Genomic DNA, 21,933 nt, shown 5'->3' with positions numbered 1-21,933 from the left:
TTTTGGTGTCTTCCCCCAGTGAGTAAGATTGGCTCAGTGGGTTGTGTAGGCTTCCTGGTGGAGGGGACTGGTGCCTGTGTTCTGGTGGACGAGGCTGGATATTTTCTTTCTGGTAAGCAGGACCCCGTCCGGTGGTGTGTTTTGGGGTGTCTGTGCACTTACTACGATTTTTGGCACCCTCTGCTAATGGGTGGTGTTGTGTTCCTGTCTTTCTAGTTGTTTGGCATGGGGTGTCCAGCACTGTAGCTTGCTGGTCGTTGAGTGGAACTGGGTCTTATCATTGGGACAGAAATCTCTGGGAGAGCTCTCACCAATTGATATTACATTGCGCCTGGAGGTCTCTGGTGGTCCAATGTCCTGAACTCGACTCTCCCACCTCAGAGGCTCAGGCCTGACAGCAGGCTGGAGCACCAAGACCCTGTCAGCCACCCAGGTTTTGGCGGTCTGAGGCCTTCTGCCAGTGTTCATTAGTGTCCTGTAGGAGTTTTTCCCCATGTAGATTTTTTTTTAATGTATTTGTGGGGAGGAAGGTGATCTCCACATCCTGCTCATCCACCATATTGACGGTCCTCTCTCTTCACACCTCCTGTTGCTAGAGGATCCTCATTTCATCTGGAAAGGACATAAATCTGGCAATCTCTCTTCACGCCTAGCCCATCCACGTTTTTTCCCTTTGTGCTTAGTCTGTTTCACTTGCTCATAGCCGGCCCCATGCAGAGGCCTTGCCCCCAGCCCTTCAGACCAGAGTTCCTCGTGAAATGGCTGAGCCGACACCTCAGCTCGGAATGTGCGCTGTAGCTCCTCCCAAGACACTCAACTCAAGATGGCAGCAGGTGGTGCGCAGAGACACTACATACGCCCTGCAGTGTGATGTCAGTATTGTCTTCTATTTTTAAAATTTATTTAGAAGATGATTCAATAAACAAAGATACTTTCATTTTCAGTCAAGATTTTGGTCAGTAAGATTTTCCAGATCAATTTTTCTATGTAAGGAGACATTTATAAAACAAGTATCAGATGAAAAATATCACCCAGTCATTCATCTTTTGTTTACTCATGTAGCAACTGTATTAGTTGCATACTATGTTACTTTTGTGGTGAATAAAAAATTGACCCAGACCGGAACTTGGCCTTCCAAGAGGTAGCGTTCTTTGTTTCAAGTAAAAGATGTTAGACAACCAAAGTGATAGGGGTTTTTTTTTATTGTTTGTTTGATTACTGAATTTGAAAAAGTCTGTTTGTAAAGAAAAGTAAATGAAGGAATTTCTTCAATTAAAAGAAATGAAAAGTTAAGTAAATATAATTCCTCTCAGAAGTAAAATATTTAACATTAGTATATAAATACTATTCAATGCATTTTTTAAAACCTCACCTATTGAAAAATGGGTAAATTATATGAAAAGGAAATTCACAAAATAACAAATGTAAATTATTTAAAGTAATGTTAGACTTTTTGGTCATTTTCGACGAGGTTTGGAAAGTCTATGATGATTTGAATACAAAGTAAAGTAAAGCTTTTAGACAGCAAAATGACAATAAATTTTAAAAATTAAACTTCCGTACTGCAGACTAATCCTTAGAAAAATACAAAAACTCACAAAAAGACGTACATAAAATCATATTGTTGATTTTATTTTATTTATTTTTTATAACATCTTTATTGGAGTATGATTGCTTTACAATGTTGTGTTAGTTTCTTTGATTTTATTTTAAAATTATAAAACAATCTGTTAAATGTTTAGAGATTGATGAAATAAAATACATACTAAAGATGGACATTCATACAGTATTAAAATTACATTCCATGTAAAGATAAAAGAATGTGCTAATATAATTATCTTAAGTGATAAAAACACAAAAATAGTATAGTCCATATGAACTCTATTTTATTGTGTACACATATATGTATATGTGTACACAATGATAACAAAAGCAGAAAAATTGGCAAAGATAACTTGGGGGAGTGTAGATATAGGTAATTTTTCAAACATTATACAGTAAAATTTAGAAAGCATAGAAGGAAATTTAACAGTGAATTTGGCCCATGCTGTAAACATTTAAGAACTATGTGGTATATACATATAAAGTAAGGATTCTGCAAGACAAAATGAAATTAGTGTTATAATAAAATATTGAACAGAATTTAAGGATTCTGAGATAGAACAATTATTTCCACTAAAATAATTCATCAAAAAAGCTTTTATGTAGAAATTTAGAATAGTGTAGAATTTTAGTTGAACCTTAGAAAAGAACTGAGGCACACCATAATCAAAAGCAACAAGACATCAACATGTGTATTTTTGGGTAAAAGGAATAGTTATTTTTGTGCCTCCTGAACAGAGCTTGCATGCAGGAAGTTGATCTAAGGAACGTGGAATTTTCCTAACCAGCTATAGGAGTCTTTCATTGCTCTAAAAAAGACAGAAAGAAAGAGAGAGAGAGAGAGAGAGAAAAGGAAGGGAGGGGAGGGAGGAAGGGAGGGAAGGAAGGCAGGAAGGAAAGAAGGAAGGAAGGAAAAAGGAAAGAGAGAGAAAGAAAGAAAGTTAGTAGAGAGTATTTCCTATACCCAGGGGTAAATATAAGCTCATTCTCCTTCAGTTGCTTGAGTTAACTCCTCACTCAGTGATTAGTTAAATGAGTCATTGTCCAGATTTTTCGTCAAAAAGGGAAGTTATGTTCCATGATTATAAATAAAAATAAATGAATCTGCAAATTGCAAAGATTTTTTTTAGATTAATTTGATTTTGCTTTTGGAAAACGTTAAGGCTGAAAACACTTCACAACCTTTTTCCAGAGTCCCAACAATTTTTTTCAGATATCTCAGGTGATTTCTTTTACAAATGTCAATCTAGATTATTTTACATAAAACTTTTCAAAGTTATGTATACACTTAATCCTCTAAAAAGTGTTTAAAAGTATTTTTTCTGTAAGATTATAATTAGCTGCTCTTCTATCAACTTCTGTGTCAGAGGTTTAGAGCATCTAATTTGGGACAAATTTTATAATAATCATTTTTTAAAATTTCACTACTAATATTCTAAACTCCTTTAGTTTTGCAATTTGACACAACCCAAAAGAAAATATCTTGTAAAATCAAATGAGCTTCTGAATACATTTTTCAGAATAAAACATTGAGATTGTTCTCATAATACTATAAATTTAGTCCCCATATTTCTAAGTTACATCAATTTATCAACATCCTTGGACCTAAAATAGCAGCACTCAACTGTTAAATTGATATATTACAGGCATCCATTATTTTATAGTTCTGGACATATTTATAATATTCAAGCAATACACAGATAATTAAATCCTTTGTCTAGTGAGTTTTCTAAACTTAGAAATTTACAGAAGAGTTAACTCTAGAAGTCTCCATCAGCATTTTAGAATGACGGCTCACATGCGACAGTTAGAAAAACTAATGTGAAGGACTTCAGAATACTTACACAGAAATCAGTGACAGGACTGAAATGAAAACAAACAGCATGCAAGTTAGGAACCTGGCTCTGAAATCACACTGATAGCATTTAATATGCATGTCTGCCACTAACTACTTTTGTGACTTTAGGCAAATGATTTGATCTCTCTGGGCTACTATTTCCTAATCAGTAAAATGAAGGTAGCAATATAGTTTAACTCAAAAATTTTGAGAGTTCAATAACATGATAACATTCAAACACCAAGAAATATATCTGACACAGAAAAAATGCCCAATAAATACAAGTTATTATTTTCTTTTAAATAGGTTTCATAAAAATACAGAAAATAGTATGTCTAATTCTATTGTTTCAAAGGAGCACATATCTAAATGCTGAGTAATTTCTTATGAGACCTACGGATATACTTATAGCTTTTTTCCCCTATTGTTTCCTCTGGAGTTATTCAGAAATGCATTTCCTTTAAGCGAGTTCTAATGGCTGTCACTATGATTTAAAGCTTTCTACAGAATCTTTCACATAGGGTATGGCTGCCTAAATTACTTTGGACCTAATTTTAGATAAACTGCCATAGCAAGTGTTGAATAAATGCATGAGTAAGCAAAGTAAGGCAAAACAGATATTTAACATTTGTGACTGGTGTTATCTTTCTAGAGTGTTTGAATAGAAGTAGTTTAAGTTGGTTAATTAGGTTCCCCCGCACACGCAAAACTTCATGTTCAGAAACATTACATTACACTCATCATCTCTCTAAAAGGCTTGTCACTAAATTTCCTCACAGAGGGTGAGAGAGCAAGAGAGGTAGAGAGAGAAAGAGAGAGAGAGAGAATGAATCAGATCAATTCCAGATACATTTCCCTCAAAGACACCATCTCATCTTTTAACACAATAATACTGAAGTATAAGGTGGAAGTCTGATATTAAAATACATTTAGGCTAGCAGTATTTTTCGGCAGAAAAGTTCCATGATGTAAATGATGTTGTTTTGGTAAAATTAAATTCATTCTATTGACATGATGTATGTTGATTATACATATTAGTTATTAAACTGGATGAACATCTTAAAAATAAAATGAATTTAATACAATTAATTTGACAATGTGAAAAATGGAAAGAATGGCAAAATTCTACAACCTGTGGTTGAATTTTAAATATAGCTGAATGTAAAATGGAAATGTAAATATGGACTACACATGGAGAGAGACTGATACCCCCTTCTCCTTTACGTCATCTCCCCCATCATTCATAATAAACATAAAGGTCTCCTTACAGAGCTGTGACTAGAAATATGTTACAAAATAATTTCATTTTTAGCAGTATTATCTTGAAAATCATTATTTAAATAACCTTTAATTAGTGTATGTGAATAATTTCCTCTTCATCCACTATGATTTGCTTCAGGCAGCCTCAGCAGGTAACTCAGACACCGGTCTCTGAAACTCCTTGTTAATATCCAGTATTACAAGTGCTTCTACTGAACCGAATGCAAACTTTGAATGCAAATTGACCACAGGGTGAAATCAATAAAGTGCACCCAAATGCTAAATGAGATCAAAGAAAAAAGCCATGATAGACAAAAAATAGACAAGTCAATAAAGTGATGAAAGGTAACTGTAAGAGTTCTGTAAAAGTTATTATTATCAATCATAAGCACCAAACTCATGTTTAAAATGTCAAGAGGAAAGCTGAACATTTAAAAGAAAGAGAAAATAGGTGCTCTATTAATTTAAAAATGTATAGTTCTCTTGTCCAGAAAATTGAATACTTGCAACTTTATGCTATTCTTTTAATTACAAAAAGGTCTTTATTGATAGTTGAATTATTTAAAATTCATCCTAGGTCTGTTTAGTTCATATTCAATCATTTCAGATTTAGTTGATTTCAAACACAGTGAGTATTTCTCATACAACTTTGGGGAAATGTTGTTCTGAGCCCTTAGAAACTCAATGGCTATGAAAAAGTACATTTATTGACAAAGAGCCAGCTTTGGTATTAAGCCACACCTATGTGACAAAGTTTTAAAAAGTTATTTTAAATTTGGAGCTCTGGCTCTCAACCACACATTCTCAGTACTAAACCATCAGAGCCAATTTCTCCTAGGCAGTTAAACTAATTCAGAAGGATGCTCTTTGCCAACACTATGCTTTACAGTTTGCTAAGATTTTATTGCTATTCTACGTTGGCTATCCAGTCGTCTCCAGGCCAGATGACTGGCTGCAACTTCAGCAGATGAGCTATAGGTTTTCTACATAAGCATGAATAGCAGTTTCTTCCAAGGTGTTCTCCCATTCCAATTTCTGCTCCATCACTTTTAATTTCATTCTTCTTGGCTCTCCTTAACCTCTTAATTTTCTATATCCATACATATTCCACTATTCAAGAATACCTTTTTCCCTTTTTACTCAACAGGCAGCATCTACCACAGTTTCCACAACCACTGCAGGTGGGTTGAGGGTCATAGCTGCAGTTTGAATAAAACATTTTTGTTTTTTAGCTCCTTGCTCCTTGAGAGCTTGTTAGAGATGCAAGCTACATTCCACCCAGACCCATCGAATCAGAATTTGCCATTTAACAAGATCCCCAAGTGATTTAAATACACATTAAAATTTGCAAAACACTGAAGCTAACACAGTTCATTCAGCTGAGAAGGTAAGATGACTTTCTTTATTCCCCCAGGTTGGGTGGATGGAGAGAGCATGGGTAAGTCAAGGAAACCCATGCTCTTTCCACTCTCCAGGATATAGCTCAAAAAGTCTCCATGAACACACACCACTGAAGCACACTAACCACCAAACAGTCCAGCTCACCAAAATAGAGGTCTCCAACACACAGTGCTCTTTTATCTCCTATGAGCCATAGTATGTTACTACATATATAAATGTTCAAAGTAGACACAATACTAATTTTTTCTACAAAATTTTGTGGTAAGCATTTCCAAAAACAAGCTTCATTTTGTGAAACCCTATCAAACAATATTTTACTATGAACAGTACAGAAACCATGCTCCCAGAAGACACAAGATAGGGGAGACAAAAATATATTTTTAGAAACTGGAAAACTGGAAATGGACCTACTTTTCTTTGTTTTAAGAAGCAAATATCTACTCCTTCCGTTATGTATGGTGTGTGTGATGTTCTTACGACTGTCTCATTCCCAGTGCTATGCACTTTCAACATGCATACAATATTTACGGAGAAGACTATTTCAAAATATAGTTCAGACTCAAAGGCTGAAAAATTGAAGTCTGTCCCCATCTGCACTACTGATTCCATCTATAAAGCAATAGCAACTGCACAATACAGGTGGGCAAACACTGCATAAAATGTGTGTAGAGCATGTCTACCACAATGAAATAAAAAGGCTATATTTCAAAACATGGCACTCCATTTTAGTAAAGGTGTACACTGACATTTTAAAAATAAATACTCTGGGCTCCTGGTGTACCTTTCACGGGCATAGAGTGTATGTCTACACTGCAGTTTTGATAGCGTAATATTATTTTTCACTGTTGGTTCACATTATGTAATTTTCATATTTATATAAAAATGCAATAAACATGAACTATTTTCCAGTAAAATGCAATGAAGAAAATTTAAGTTGTAAGAGTAATAAAAATTAATCCAATTTTTTTCTTTATATGCATATGCCAGGATTATTATTAAAAAGTTTAAACTTTATTACTAACAGTTCTATTCATTATAGTTCCTTTGGAAACTTCCTAAGAAAAATTGTTAAAAATTACAGTTTTTTATGACCTGTCTTTTGATATGAAAAACAAATAGTTGGTAGTATTTCCAAAACCATTGAATTCAATCTCTTCTCTCTCTCTCTCTCTGGGCAGTACATTTCTATCATAATTCCCAGAAGATAGTTAATTAAATTTTTAGAATTATGACCAACTCCTTCTTTTCAACACACACACAGACTAAAAATAAAGTAGGTTGATGCTGACTTTTATGAAATGAATGGATCCTTTAAAGACTTTTTTTTAACTGAAGTATAGTTGGTTTACAGTGTTTCAGGTGTACAGCAAATTCCACTGCTTGGCCCAGGAGTGGGATTCCTAGATCATATGGTAACTCTATTTTTAGTTTTATAAGAAACCTCCATACTGTTTTCCATAGTGGCTGCACCAATTTACATTCCCACCAACAGTGTAGGGTGGTTCCCTTTTTTCCACACCCTCTCCAGCATTTATTATCTGTAGACTTTATGATGATGGCCATTCTGACCAGTGTGAAGTAATACCTCATTGTAGTTTTGATTTGCATTTCTCTAATAATTAGCTATGTTGACATCTTTTCATGTTCCTGTAGACCATCTGTATGTTTTTGGAGAAATGTCTATTTAGATCTTTTGCCCATTTTTTGATTGGGTTGTTTATTTTTTTGATATGGAGCTGTATAAGCTGTTTGTATATTTTGGAAGTTAATCCCTTGTTGGTTGCATCATTTGCAAATATTTTCTAAGTCCTCATTCTTGATTAAAGTAATATTCTTAAAAATTTTCAGACCTTCTGTAAACATTTGGTCTATACCAAAATGGGTCCATAAATTTATAAATAAATATCTCATATTGATGAATAAGTGGATTACAAATGATAGTTATAACCAGACATTTTCTAAATAGGTACTAAACTAAATGGTTCCCCTTTCGTAATTTATATTGCACAACACTGGTAAAATCTTACAAACTCACGTGATATGTGAGGTTATTTATGCTAAGGTTGTTTGTCTAGTGATACAAATCTGGATTATCCAGACCAAAAGCAGAGGTCCTGATCCCAGATATAACTGATGATTGATTCTCTCCTATACCATTTTGCTTCTCAGAAATGAAATCTTTGATTATGGGCCAATCACGAATATGAATTGGTTAGTTCCTGCTTCCTTAGAGAAGGAAGGTACTGCCAGACATGGTCTGTAATTGATTTTATTCATGTCTAATAACACTGACACTTGACAGATTATTTTGTCTCTGATGTTATAAGACCCAGAAAAGTGGAAACTTAGAGCACTTGAAGGGAAATGCGAAGTGTAATCTTCAACAAGCAAGAACACGCTGGAGCTTTACTTCTCTAAGTAACTAAAGAAAAGAGTCTAAGGGTCAGCATCTTACAATGAAAGCAATATAACAAGTGTTCATATGAGGAAAGCCCCTTAAGGCCCCACCTAATGGTGTTGTGGTGCCAGGTACTAATGCTTCAGGTACCTACATTTGAAGATAGGGGGCACCAGGACCTTCTACTTTAAATCCTCTCCGTAGGAAGGACAGGAATAAAACAGCAGGCCAGTGTAGAAGGAAATGCCTAGATCAATTTTTCAAGACCCTTTGGTAGTAAGATGATGCCTGCACTTGTTTCCTGTCAGGAAGCTCCTAGTTGCCTATGTAGGTTGTAGGGCCCAAGGGAGACAGCACCAAAAGAACCAAAAATTGAGATGATGTAAGATTCTATAGGTCTTTGGCCATTAATCCACATTATTACATGCCAGTATTAGCTATTTCACTTTCAAATGTAGTTCAGGCATATATTGAAAGAAGAAACTAATTTCTGAATTGGGGAAACATACCCCAAATCCATTCCCATAAGTTGTTCATACATATGCTTTTATTTCTACTCAATAGTAACAGATAAGTTTCCCAAATAATTAAAAGTGATAACCACTTGCAGTCTTTCTGATAGTGATTGGATCACATATCTACTATGTATTCATTTTTCCTATTATATTATCTGCAAACTGCAAAAGTATGATCACTGTATGTTTTAGTCCAATTCTGTATTCCACAATAAGATATAACATGATGGTGTTATACAATTACTGCTGCAAAGTCATACCACTCGGAAAGTATACTGGATAGGAAATGTTCATGTCTCGCTACAATGATCAAAACTGCCAGAAGCAATACCCACATACGAGTCTCAGCACCTGACATTTTGACATGTTGATGGATCTAAGGAGCAGCTGCTGGAACTTAGTGACAGATCAAGGTTTTAAGAAGCTTGGGGTGTTTTCTGTCAAGTGCAGTCAAATGCAAAGAGAGATGAGGGTAGAGTTAGGGCAGGAAAAATGGTAATGACAAATGAAGATCCGTATTAAGTACTTATCCCAAAGTCCAGAAGACAAAGATATACTGATAGAAGAATGCAAAGCACTGGCATGGGGATGATACAAAATTTGAAGTCATTTGGGATAAACATCCACAACACCCTTCTCCATGTGGTGTTCCAGTTGTTCCATGAGGACAATTTTTACTTTTATTAGCTTTCCCCTGGACTTTAGGAATTCTTTACGTTTTTTCATACTCCTGTTCCTTTGCCTTCTTTTAGCTCATATTATTCCCCTCCTCTCTCAGCCTAATCTTTCAGTCAGGCAGCAATTTCTATAGGCCTTGCTCATCCCCAAGAGTAATGCTTGGGGATAAAGGGATTGCTGTTCAAGATCCCTCAGGAGTAGGATTGGAGCTGGGAAATCATCCCTTACAAATAAAAGCTCTTCAGAAATCACTTTATAATCTATTTTGATGATGAAGATAGTGTGTAGGAATCATTCTAAAAAGGAAAGAAAAGTAAACGTTCCTATTAAAATTATAAGGAAGAGCTGAAATACAATATGGAATACAGTAAACCATCAAGAAATAGAAAGTAAAAATATTATACTTGAGAAAATATAAATTCAAAGTATATAGGAAATTATGAGTGAATTAAAGCGAAAAACAATTATACTGAGGAAGGGGAAACACTGGACAAATCAGTGCTGAAATCACCACTAGAAACCAATAATATTGCACTGTCATATGACAGTGAGTACCTTAGAGAATTTATTTTAGTAATTTGAAGAATTTACTTCAAAAAAGTGAATTGTGATTTCTTAGTTCTAAAGCCTACAAGGATATCAAATGTGTCCCAGAAGAGACAGAAATAAAGGTAAAGATAACAGAACTGCTACCCAATCCTGAATAGCATTAATAGTCACTCAGGAAGATCCCAAAGTGGCATCATAAGGTAAAGAATGAGAATGTGAAAGGAGTCCAAAAGGACTGACAGGAAACAGCAAGAATTTCATAATTCAGAGGAAAAAAAGTCAGCCTCTCTTAATTCCAGTGATACAGATGTAGGTGTGGCTATTTGCTATTAATCCTCAATTTTTCTACTCTTTGACAGTATAATATATATAGGAATTTAGGAAGAAGGGAATAAAATGTCTCCTTTACAGCTGAAGACTTGCCATCGTATGGCTGAGTTTTATGTGATTTGATGGCTCCAAAGGCTGCTTTAGAATTATTGTAGTCACGTTCAATATCTGACCTTTGGAGGACTTGCTGGTGGCCTGAAAACACAAAACACACCGTATTACATTCTCCCCTTACCCACACTGTCATCTTTCACCCTGGCACTTGTTTGGAAAAGAAAGAAATAAAAATACAAAGAGCGTTGCTATATATGACAAGCATTACTTTTCAAACAACAGTGTTTACCATATACCACATATTGTCTAGTCAGTGCTTTAGGTGGTATGTAGATCAATAAACAATTTTACATTCTTTGTTTTAAAATCCTATTGGCTTCTTTGTTACACTAGACTTATAAATCCCAACTACTTCAAGTTTCTCAACCTCTCTGAGCCTTAAATTAGCCATCTGTCATATGAGGATAATAGCTATCCCTGTAGGTTATATAAAGATTAAATGAGCTTCTTTAAGCACACAAAGTTTAGCACACTGTAAAAGTGCAATAAATGGTAGCATTTGTTATTACTGCTATTGCTGTGGTTGATATTCCTAAATTTTATCCCAGAGAGTATACATTCATATGAGTATGCATGTGCATTAATATATACGTTCAAGACTTGGAAAGAAATATTTTAAACCATAATAGCCTAAGGAAAAGGTATATTTTGATTTAGGGAAAAATATATAATAATAGTATAGTGAACCTAAAACTTCCCCAAGGTACTTATCTTGTATACAATCTATAACTATAGACTTTGTATTGCCTTTGAATGTCATTAATTTGAAATTACTACCCTCTTCCTTTCTTATCAAACAGTGGAAGGGAACATGAAAATTCTTATTTATGTCTCATATTAAAGTAAAATATGTAAACATTGATTTATTTCTTGGTTAAAAAACACTTTCACATACATGCACACACACACACACACACACACACACACACACACAGTTCTTGCCTTGATCAAATTCTGCTTCTGTGATGTTGGAAAAGTCTTTTAATGTTTAAGTCTTAATGTTTGACCTATAAAATTGGGTCAAAGAAGTTATTTTGGTGAATTGTTTTGAAACTCAAATGAGACAATTTATAGAAAAGTGCTGCATAATTTAAAAAGTTCAGTGCGACCACCTAGAGGGGTGGGATAGGGAGGGTAGGAGGGAGACGCAAGAGGGAAGAGATATGGGGATATATGTATATGTATATGTATAGCTGATTCACTTTGGTATAAAGCAGAAACTAACACACCATTGTAAAGCAATTATACTCCGATAAAGATGTTAAAAAATTTTTTTAAAGTTCAATGCAAATACTTGCCCTTGCTCTTAACTGAAGAGGAGGAAATAGAGTGTCTGTAAAAAAAATATGACCCAATCCCTTAGATTTGTACCCCTTTTGTAAAGAAATCCTATTTATCTGTAATCCATGAGTTTACTTGTTTAAGAATTCCATTAAAATGATATAATGTAAGTTCAGGTTTCCAGTTTGAAGTCTTCCCAGTCACCAAATATAAGAGTAAGATACTGCTGTCAGAAAGATCATCAGAAAAGGGGACAGACCATAAGAGAGACAGAGCTGCATCCCAGCACAGGGATTCCCCTCCATTTTTGCCCTCTTTCAGGATTCCCTCTCCCTCTGCTCCCTCCACCTTCCAGCCTGTACTCTGGTCACTTTCCAGACACTCAAACTGCACCATACTATACTACAGTAATTTACTCTACTCTACTCTACTCTACTCTACTCTACTATATTCCTTTCAGTTGCTTCTACAAGCTACTCCACCTAGAGAAGGCAAAAAAGTATTCCACATCCTCAATCAATCCGAGGCAAAATCTGACCTTATTTTACTTTATTTGATTCATCTCCTTAGGATTAATCAAGATAACATTGTACTATATGGAAAATATGTTTCTACATGAGACAGTTTAAACAAAGATCTGTTGTTCCTACATATTCTCCAATACATTGTTTTACTACTGACAGTACATTAAGTTGAAACTCATACAGTTACAAAGAGGAGTGACCTATATGTTTGCATCACCCCAAACTCTTCTATATCCATTCAAATCATTTGAATACTTCAGAGTAGTTCAGGATTTTTTTCTTTTTCTATGTAGAAATAGTGCCAGCACTGATTATTTTTTTAATTAAAATGAAATGATTTTTTTGTTGTTTGTTCTTACCTGTATTAGGACTGTGGCGTGAGTTGTATGCAGTTCTAAAATAAACAAGATTTCTTTTATAGCCTACATCTCTGGACACAGAAAAACACATTTTCCTGTTTGAATACTTTTAGTCACTCATAAAGAACGCAAAGGGAAAGTTCTGCCAATTCTACTTGGATGACTTTGGCAAGTTTAACTTCTATACCCAAGAACTGGTTGCAGGTTCCCAAGGAATAGTAATTCCCCATTACTGAATCATTTCACCTAAGGATTGGCAGCTGTTGACATTGTAATTCCTTGCAAGAGTGTAGCTTTGCATGGTGATCATTATTAATATAAATAACTTTAATTAATAATGAGTTGCCTAGGTAAAAAAGGAAAGATCTGGAATAATTACATATAAGTAACATATGGGCCTGAATTGCCAGATTTAAAAGAGTGTAATTCCACTTAATAGAAATGACTTTTGAGAGATGCAGCAGATTATAGAACGACTAATTATTACCAGACCCTATCCTAGTAAGAATGAGTATTTCAAAAACACCCAGCAGCACATACAGTCATCAGCCAAGAACTGATTATTCACAGGTGGATTGCCCACACTGCAGTCTCCAGGCACAGCAGATTTCCTTGCTCAGCTGCTTCATATCACCTCAGGCAAACTCTGCTCTCCAGCATAGCATTTCTGCTGCTCAGTCAGGCTGCCCTACCCTTTGCAAATTTTACAAGGTCTTGGATAGCCCAATCCTCATGCCTCAGCTTTAAGAAGCCCAATCAACCCTTCCTGGCCTTCCACTGCCTTTGCATTCTCAGGTGGCTCTCCCAGGTCTACAGGTAAGTGCATGCCTCCAAAACATTTCTACTTTGGCTTCCATTAGGAGTCTCAGCCGTTCCCTAAAAAGTCCTGTGCACAAACATAAATCTCTTTCTAATCCCCTCTGATCCTTTCTTCCCCGCACAGTATCTACTGCAGGGAATTGGGAGAGTGTAAACTGACCCAGAGACATTTCCAGTTATAAAAAGCAATTCTTAGAGGCTGTCCTACAAAGAGCTGGGAGCTCAAAAATAGCAATATAGAAAATCAGAAAGCCTTCATAGCACTCAAATTAGGACCAGGAAAACATTGAAGGGACATGTACCTTTGAGGTGTCCTAATATTTACATAATCACCACATATTCAAGAACTTAGTACAATTATAATCATTCATATAAATTTTCAAATGACTGCTATATTTAAGGCCCCATAAACTAAGGGCTATACATTATCTACTTTACCCCTGTACTTCCAATGGCTAACAAGATGCCTAGTGAGTCCAACAAATAACTATTAATTGAAAAAAGAATATTCATATAGAGAAATGATTTGTTGATGGCTTTTAAGAAGTCCTAATTTGACCTGGTATAGAAAAAAATCAACCAGTTTGTAGTAGTTAATAAAACACTTGAAATTATAAACACTCCCAAAAATACCTCCTCAAAATAATTTCCTATAATTTACAGAGTTGATTGGAATGCAATTTGATCTCCCAATTGGAATGAGAGGTTAAAAAATAACCTTGCAAACATTGCAGTGAATTTATTTTTCTTATAAGGTCGGGTTCTCTTTTATGTCATCACCAGTACGAGGTATATCTTTTCTCTTTTAGTCCTTTCTCTTTTCTTTCTTTGTTCCATTTATTCATTCAGTATTTATTGAGAGTCAGCTTCATGCCAGGCACATGCCAGTATTTATTGAGAGTCAACTTCATGCCAGAAATACTCCCTATAGTCAAATTCTCAGTGTTATAAAAACATCACTTATAGGGAACATGACCTGTTCTGGAACATCTGGAAAGGCTGCCCTGAGTAAATGGATGTAAAATGAGATCTAAGAGACGTTGCCGTAAATCAGATTCATCAGAGTACAGATAGTAAGATAAGTATTTTTCTGCAAGTGGTTTATTGAGGGAGTACTCTCAAGAGTGGGAAAAGCAGGACAGGAAAGGTGGCAAAAGTCAAACAAGTGTGTGATTTCAGGCAAAGCAACAAGTAGCAGTAGACTGAGGGCAAACCTCCAAAGAATGTATCAGATGTGAGCACTTAGATGCAAAAGTTCTGGAAGTAAGCCTCATAAAGGCATTAGAGAGCATTCCAGGCAGAAGGAATACCATGTACCAAGGTCCTGTGGTAGAGTAAAGCTTTCAAGGAACTGAATGAAGTTTAGTGAAGAGAACATAATGAAATAAGAGAAAGTAGAACAAAGTGAGGCTGCAGAGATAAGCTAGACTACCTAGGCCGTGTAGGCTATATAAGCTAGAATAATACAGGGTATTCAAATATGCAAATCCCAAAATGTCAGTGGTGTAGCATGATGTAGTTTATTCTTCATTTACCTGAAAGTCCAGTATAGCTATTTGTGATTGGTAGATGACTTCTTGCATGGGGCGATTCATGACCCAAACTGCTTTTGTCTTGGGTTTCTGCCAACTGTGTCATCTTAGAGCTGTCTGTGTATATGCAGAAGGGAGAGAGAATCGAGAAACTCCAATGACTTCTTGAGACCCTAACCTAGAAAAGGTAATGATTACCTCCACTATATTCCATTAGTGAGAACTAGAAAAAAAGGAAGGAAAACAGGGAAATGCAATCCCATGCTAGGTAGTTGTCTTGACAAGTCCACACTATGGAAAGGGGAACATGAATTTTGATGGACAGGTTAATATTTGTTATGGGTTTGAGTATTTATTATAAAACAGTGGAAACATTCTTAAGGAGATATATAAGAAACAGTAGGGAATGGTATAAATTACATCAACTGACATAAGGTATAATTTGGATGTGGGAAAGATGCATATATTCAAAAAAAAATGTCAAGAGCTAATAGCAAAATGGCTTTTGGTAGAAATAAAAGAGATCATTAGATTCAAGATATTTTGGTAGGTAAGTAGGCTTTAGTAGAATAACTGAGACAAGGGAAAAAAAAGGTATCAAGAATAAATTCTAGGCTCCGGACTATACTATGGTATGAATAGTATTTCCATTCACTGTTATAGGGAATATGGAAAGAGGAACATACTTTTAGGGGCTGCATATGGATGTTGTAAATTTGGCTATGTAATTCTTTGTACACCCAGACTGAAAAGTCATTTTCACACCTTTGCTTGTCAGGCTCTTCATATTTGAAGATATTAATTAAAATGTCTCTATTGGAATATTAGAGTATCAATAAATAACACTCATCTCTTCAATTCGCAAATTCAGAACCAACTCATAGCCTGAAGAGTCAGACAGATGGAAATCAAAAAATGACTTTTATTACTATTAAAGCTAATTGTAAAAATGACTTGGCAAACCAAACTTGCATCCCAGAATTGAATTTACCCATTCAGACACAGGCAGAGTGCACGATCACAGATTTCTCAGTATGGGCTCGTCCTATAAAATGTCAAGGCATGGAGAAGCAAGGAATGCCTTCTTTTTGTATGTGGAACTACACTACCTAGTTCCTTCTCCCAAACTAAGATAAGTCAATCCTACTTCTGTGGGGAGGTATGAATAGAAGGGAGGTGTGAATAAAAAGCCAGAGAGAGGCCAGAGTGGCACTGTTGCAACTCTCCTCACATGGAAATACGAAGGGTCAAGTCTAAGTGTTCCACCTTAGGTCCTTCATCAAGGAGGATCCCTGCGATTTTTCCTTCATCAATAGTAATTTTATTTTACTAAGCTTTGTTTCATTTTCTTCATTGCCCTTATTACTATTTAAAATTATTTTACAAAGTTTTTTACCTGTTTATATTCTTTCACTCCCTCTAAATTATAAGCTCAAAGTGAGAAGCAATTTTTTAATCTTGTTTACATTTAGTCCCCAGAGTCTAGAATAGTAACTGGCACAAAAGTAAATGATCAATAAATACTTGCCAAATAAAATAAGCAAAGAGCCCTGTGGGAGAGAGTATAGAATGAAAAGATGAGGTCTGGGGTAGAGAGTGATAATAATGCTCTCCAATTAATCATGACTCACACTGTTCATGGTCTTTGACACTGTGATGTCACCACTCCTTCTGTCAAGAGGTGGAGTGGATTTCCACATCACTTTGAATCTGACTGGCCTTGTGATTTGTTTTGACCAAAAAATTTGACTAAGATGACTTTGTACAAGTTCCAGAGCCTAAGCCTCAAGATATAGTGTAGCTTCTACTTTTACATTCGTGAGACACAGGCACTGTGTAAAGAAATGCAGGTAAAACAACTGAATGATGAAAGACCATGTGGAGAGAGAGGTCCCGGAAACCCGCCTTCCCTGCCAACATTCTGGACATGAGAGTGGCGTCATCTTTTACTCTATATGTCTAGACTTAGCAGATGAATAAAGACATACAAGTGAGCCCAGGTGAGACCAGCAGAACTATCCCGCCAACCCACAGTCATGAGAAATAATAAGTTGTTATTGTCTTAAGGCATTAAGTTTGGGGATGGTTTTGCTTTATGCATAATTGAAACAAGGGCATATAACCAAGTGTTGAGATTCTCTAATATTCAATTGCTAGACAGAGAAAAATTAGACTGCATGGGAGAATAACAAGTAGCAGGCAGAGAGGTAGAGGAACATTTAGGAAACTATATGTTATGAAATACAAAAAAAGAAAAGAGAGCGAACAGGGGAGAGAGAGAGAGAGGGGGAGAATGTCTCAATGCAAAAGTTATCAATATGTCAAATATTGCTGATAAATAAAGATGAGGTCTGAAAATGACCATTGATTTAAGAGTATTGATCATTGATGACCTAGTGAGAATTGTTTTGGTAGTAATATGGGAGGAAGTCAATTCAGAACAGATTGAGGAGGGAATGAAAAGATAACAAACGGAGACAATTAGTTCAAGTAATTCTTCTGAGATGTCTTACTGTAAAATATGGGAGGGAAATAGAATGATGACTAGAGAGACTTGTGGGTTCAGAGGTGGGTTTTTCCCAGTGTTTATAAAGTTTTTTCTTTTTAGTTTACTATGATTTTTTTTGTTTAATAATTATTTATTTATTTATTTATTTTTGGCTGTGTTGGGTCTTCGTTTCTGTGTGAGGGCTTTCTCCAGTTGCGGAGAGCGGGGGCCACTCTTCATCGCGGTGCGCGGGCCTCTCACTATTGCGGCCTCTCTTGTTGCGGAGCACAGGCTCCAGACGCGCAGGCTCAGCTGTTGTGGCTCACGGGCCTAGTTGCTCCGTGGCATGCGGGATCTTCCCAGACCAGGGATCGAACCCGTGTCCCCTGCATTAGCAGGCAGATTCTCAACCACTGCGCCACCAGGGAAGCCCTACTATGATTTTTTAAAATTTGGACATACATAATGGGAAGTCCCAGAGAAATTTTGAATATATAGAAGAGAACAGGCATAATTGAGAGGGTCTGGTTTCTTAATAAGTGAGTCAGGTAGAGGAAGCATAGGGAGAGGAAGTGGCTATAGGTGAGAAAAGGTAATGCCTCCCTAATAAAAGATCAAGGAAGAAGCACATAATGAATATAGACATAAGATTATCACAAAAGTATATGGAAAGAAAGTTGGAGTTTCCATTTAACAGTTACCATACCACTCCCATTTTTTTCTTAAATCAGGAGGCATATTCATTTGCTGAAAATGAGAAGGATTGTGAGTGGGAATTGGGTAGGTTGGAGCATCATTGAAAAAGTTTGAAATAATCTTCACACATTTGGGGGATTGAACTGACAGAAAAACATAGACTTTTGTGCAATGTAAAGATTCCAGCTGTGACAGGTAGTTACTAATTTATAATAATTTACTGTGCTATTGTTTTCCCCTATTAATCTTCTCCAAAATTATTCACTGCTCACATGCATACGTAGAGGAAATAGGCAGTTGAGTTCAACCAGGATTAGACTTTCTCCAAATAGGTAAGTGAAAAGACAAAAGGACAGGGAGTTTATTACCAAGAGTTTGGTAGACATTGTAAAAGATGCATGGACTCTAAACTGGATAAAAAGAGGAAGGGAGAAAAAAATAAGGGTGGAAGTCTGGAAGAAAGCAAAGGCTTGAATAGACAAGAGACCCTGAAAAGGTCAAGACATTGTAGGAGAACCTGAGCAAGCAATGTAGACTAGGAGGCTGTGGCTGAATAGTGCATTAACTGAATCAGTCCTTTTAGAATTAGAGACGTTTAGTGTTTCTGGTTGTTTTTTTAGGAGATGACAGCTTAGGTGAGGTAAAATGTTAGAGAAATTCACAAGAGTTGACAAAAAAAACTAAGAAACCACAGTCTATAGATATATTGAAGTCATCCAGGATGAGATAGGTGCCAAGATATTTACAAAAGGAAGGAGAAGGCTTTAAAAATTTTCATGTGCAACAACTACAATCAGCCCTTTGTATCTGTAGATGCCACATCCGTGGACTCAACCAACTGTGAACCAAAAATATTTGGGAAAAAATTCCAGAAGTTTCCAAATAGTAAAATTTGAATTTGCCATGCTCCAGCAACTGTTTACACAGCATTTACATTGTATTTACAACTGCTTACATAGCATTTACATTGTATTAGTTCCCATAAGTAATCTACGTATTATTTAAAATAAATGAGAGGATGTGTATAGGTTATATGCAAACATTACACCATTTTATATAAGGGACTTGAGTAGTCTCAGATTTTCGTATTCACAGGGATCCTGAAATCAATCCCCTGTGGATATCAAGTGACAACTGTATTTAATTAGTAGTTGTTTTAAACTGTGTTCTCTGAAAAGTACTGGTTATACAGAAGTGATTTAGAGTTAGGCTTCTACATCCCTACAGAAATGTGACTAAGTGCTACAAGTCACTTAGGGGAATCAAGTAAATCTATTGCCGCATAGACCCTGTTTCCCGTAGATCAAGTCCATTTTCGTCTGTGTGGATTGTCAACATCCCCACTTTACTGAGATGTGAGATGACCACTCCTTTTCCAGGAAACCATTTCTTTTCTGTTTTGCAAATGCTCGTTGAAAGAAAAAGAAATCTGTTCAAGGACCAAATCATTTTTGTTTTTTAGTTTTTTGGGGTTTTTTTTGTTTTTTTGTTTTGTTTTTGTTTTTTATTGGGGTATAGTTGTTTTACAATGTTGTGTTAGTTTCTACTGTACAGTGAAGTGGAGTTCCCTGTGCTATACAGTAGGTTCTTATTAGCTATCTATTTAATACATATTAGTGTATATATGTCAATCCCAATCTCTCTCATTCCACGCCCCCTGCTTTCCCCACCTTGGTGTCCATACATTTGTTCTCTACATCTGTGTCTCTAATTCTGCCTTGCAAACCAGTTCATCTGTACCATTTTTCTAGGTTCCACATATATGAGTTAATATACGATATTTGTTTTTCTCTTTCTGACTTACTTCACTCTGTATGACAGTCTCTAGGTCCATCCACGTCTCTACAAATGACCTTATTTTGTTCCTTTTTAAGGCTGAGTAATATTCCACTGTATATATGTACCACATCTTCTTTATCCATTTGTCTGTTGATGGGCATTTAGGTTGCTTCCACAACCTGGCTATTGTAAATAGTGCTGCAATGAACATTGTGGTGCATGTGTCATTTTGAATTATGGTTTTCTCTGGGTATGTGCCCAGTAGTGGGATTGCTGGGTCATATGGTAATTCTATTTTTAATTTTTTAAGGAACCTCCATACTGTTCTCCATAGTGGCTGTAGCAATTTACATTCCCACCAACAATGCAAGAGGCTTCCCTTTTCTCCACACCCTCTCCAGCATTTATTGTTCGTAGATTTTCTGATGATGCCCATTGTAACCAGTATGAGGTGATACCTCATTGTAGTTTTGATTTGCATTTCTCTAATAATTAGTGATGTTGAACAGCTTTTCATGTGGCTTTTGGCCATCTATATGTCTTCTTTGGAGAAATGTCTATTTAGGTCTTCTGCCCATTTTTGATTGGGTTGTTTGTTTTTTTGATATTGAGCTGCATGAGCTGTTTATATATTTTGGAGATTAATCCTTTGTCTGTTGATTCGTTTGCAAATATTTTCTCCCATTCTGAGGTTTGTCTTTTGTCTTGTTTATAGTTTCCTTTGCTGTGCAAAAGCATTTAAGTTTCATGGGGTTCCATTTGTTTATTTTTGTTTTTATTTCTATTACTCTAGCAGGTGAGTCAAGAAAGATCTTGCTGTGATTTATGTCAAAGAGTGTTCTTCCTATGTTTTCCTCTAAGAGTTTTATAGTGTCCAGTCTTACAGTTAGGTCTTTAATCAATTTTGAGTTTATTTTTGTGTATGGTGTTAGGGAGTGTTCTAATTTCATTCTTTTACATGTAGCTGTCCAGTTTTCCCAGCACCACTTATTGAAGAGGCTGTCTTTTCTCCACTGTATATGCTTGCCTCCTTTATCAAAGATAAGGTGACAATATGTGCATGGGTTTATCTCTGGGCTTTCTATCCTGTTCCATTGCTCTATATTTCTGTTTTTGTGCCATGACCATATTATCTTGATTACTGTAGCTTTGTAATATAGTCTGAAGTCAGGGAGTCTGATTCCTCCAGCTCCGTTTTTTTTTCTCAAGATTGCTTTGGCTATTCGGGGTCTTTTGTGTCTCCATACAAATTTTAAGATTTGTTGTCCTAGTTCTGTAAAAACTGCCATTGGTAATTTGATAGGGATTGCATTGAATCTGTAGATTGCTTTGGGTAGTATAGTCATTTTCACAATATTGATTCTTCCAATCCAAGAACATGGTATATCCCTCCATCTGTTTGTGTCATCTTTGATTCTTTTATCAGTGTCCTATAGTTTTCCGAGTACAGGTCTTTTAACTCCTTAGGTAGGTTTATTCCAAGGTATTTTATTCTTTTTGTTGCAATGATGAATGCGATTGTTGCCTTAATTTCTCTTTCTGATCTTTTGTTGTTAGCATATAGGAATACAAGAGATTTCAATGCATTATTTTTGTATCCTGCAACTTTACCAAATTAATTGATTAGCTCTAGTATTTTTCTGGTGGCATCTTTAGGATTTTCTATGCATAGTATCATGTCATCTGCAAACAGTAAAAGTTTTACTTCTTTTTCTCCAATTTGTATTCCTTTTATTTCTTTTTCTTCTCTGATTGCCATGGCTAGGACTTC

The 21,933-nt window shown here is 35.8% G+C and overlaps 1 long non-coding RNA gene across 1 annotated transcript; it reads left to right on the top strand.

Moving 5' to 3' along the window:
- The first annotated feature begins 2,470 nt into the window (after positions 1 to 2,470).
- Positions 2,471 to 18,850, top strand: LOC309609089. The gene is made up of 2 exons (XR_014233257.1): positions 2,471 to 17,806; positions 18,118 to 18,850. It is a non-coding gene; the product is annotated as an uncharacterized lncRNA (long non-coding RNA).
- Positions 18,851 to 21,933: the final 3,083 nt, after the last annotated feature.

The sequence above is a fragment of the Balaenoptera borealis genome (assembly GCF_965194805.1).
Source record: "Balaenoptera borealis genome assembly, chromosome: 13".
Lineage (NCBI taxonomy): Eukaryota > Metazoa > Chordata > Mammalia > Artiodactyla > Balaenopteridae > Balaenoptera > Balaenoptera borealis.
The sequence above is the reverse complement of the archived record's forward strand: the minus strand, read 5'-3'. Positions and strand labels throughout refer to the sequence as shown.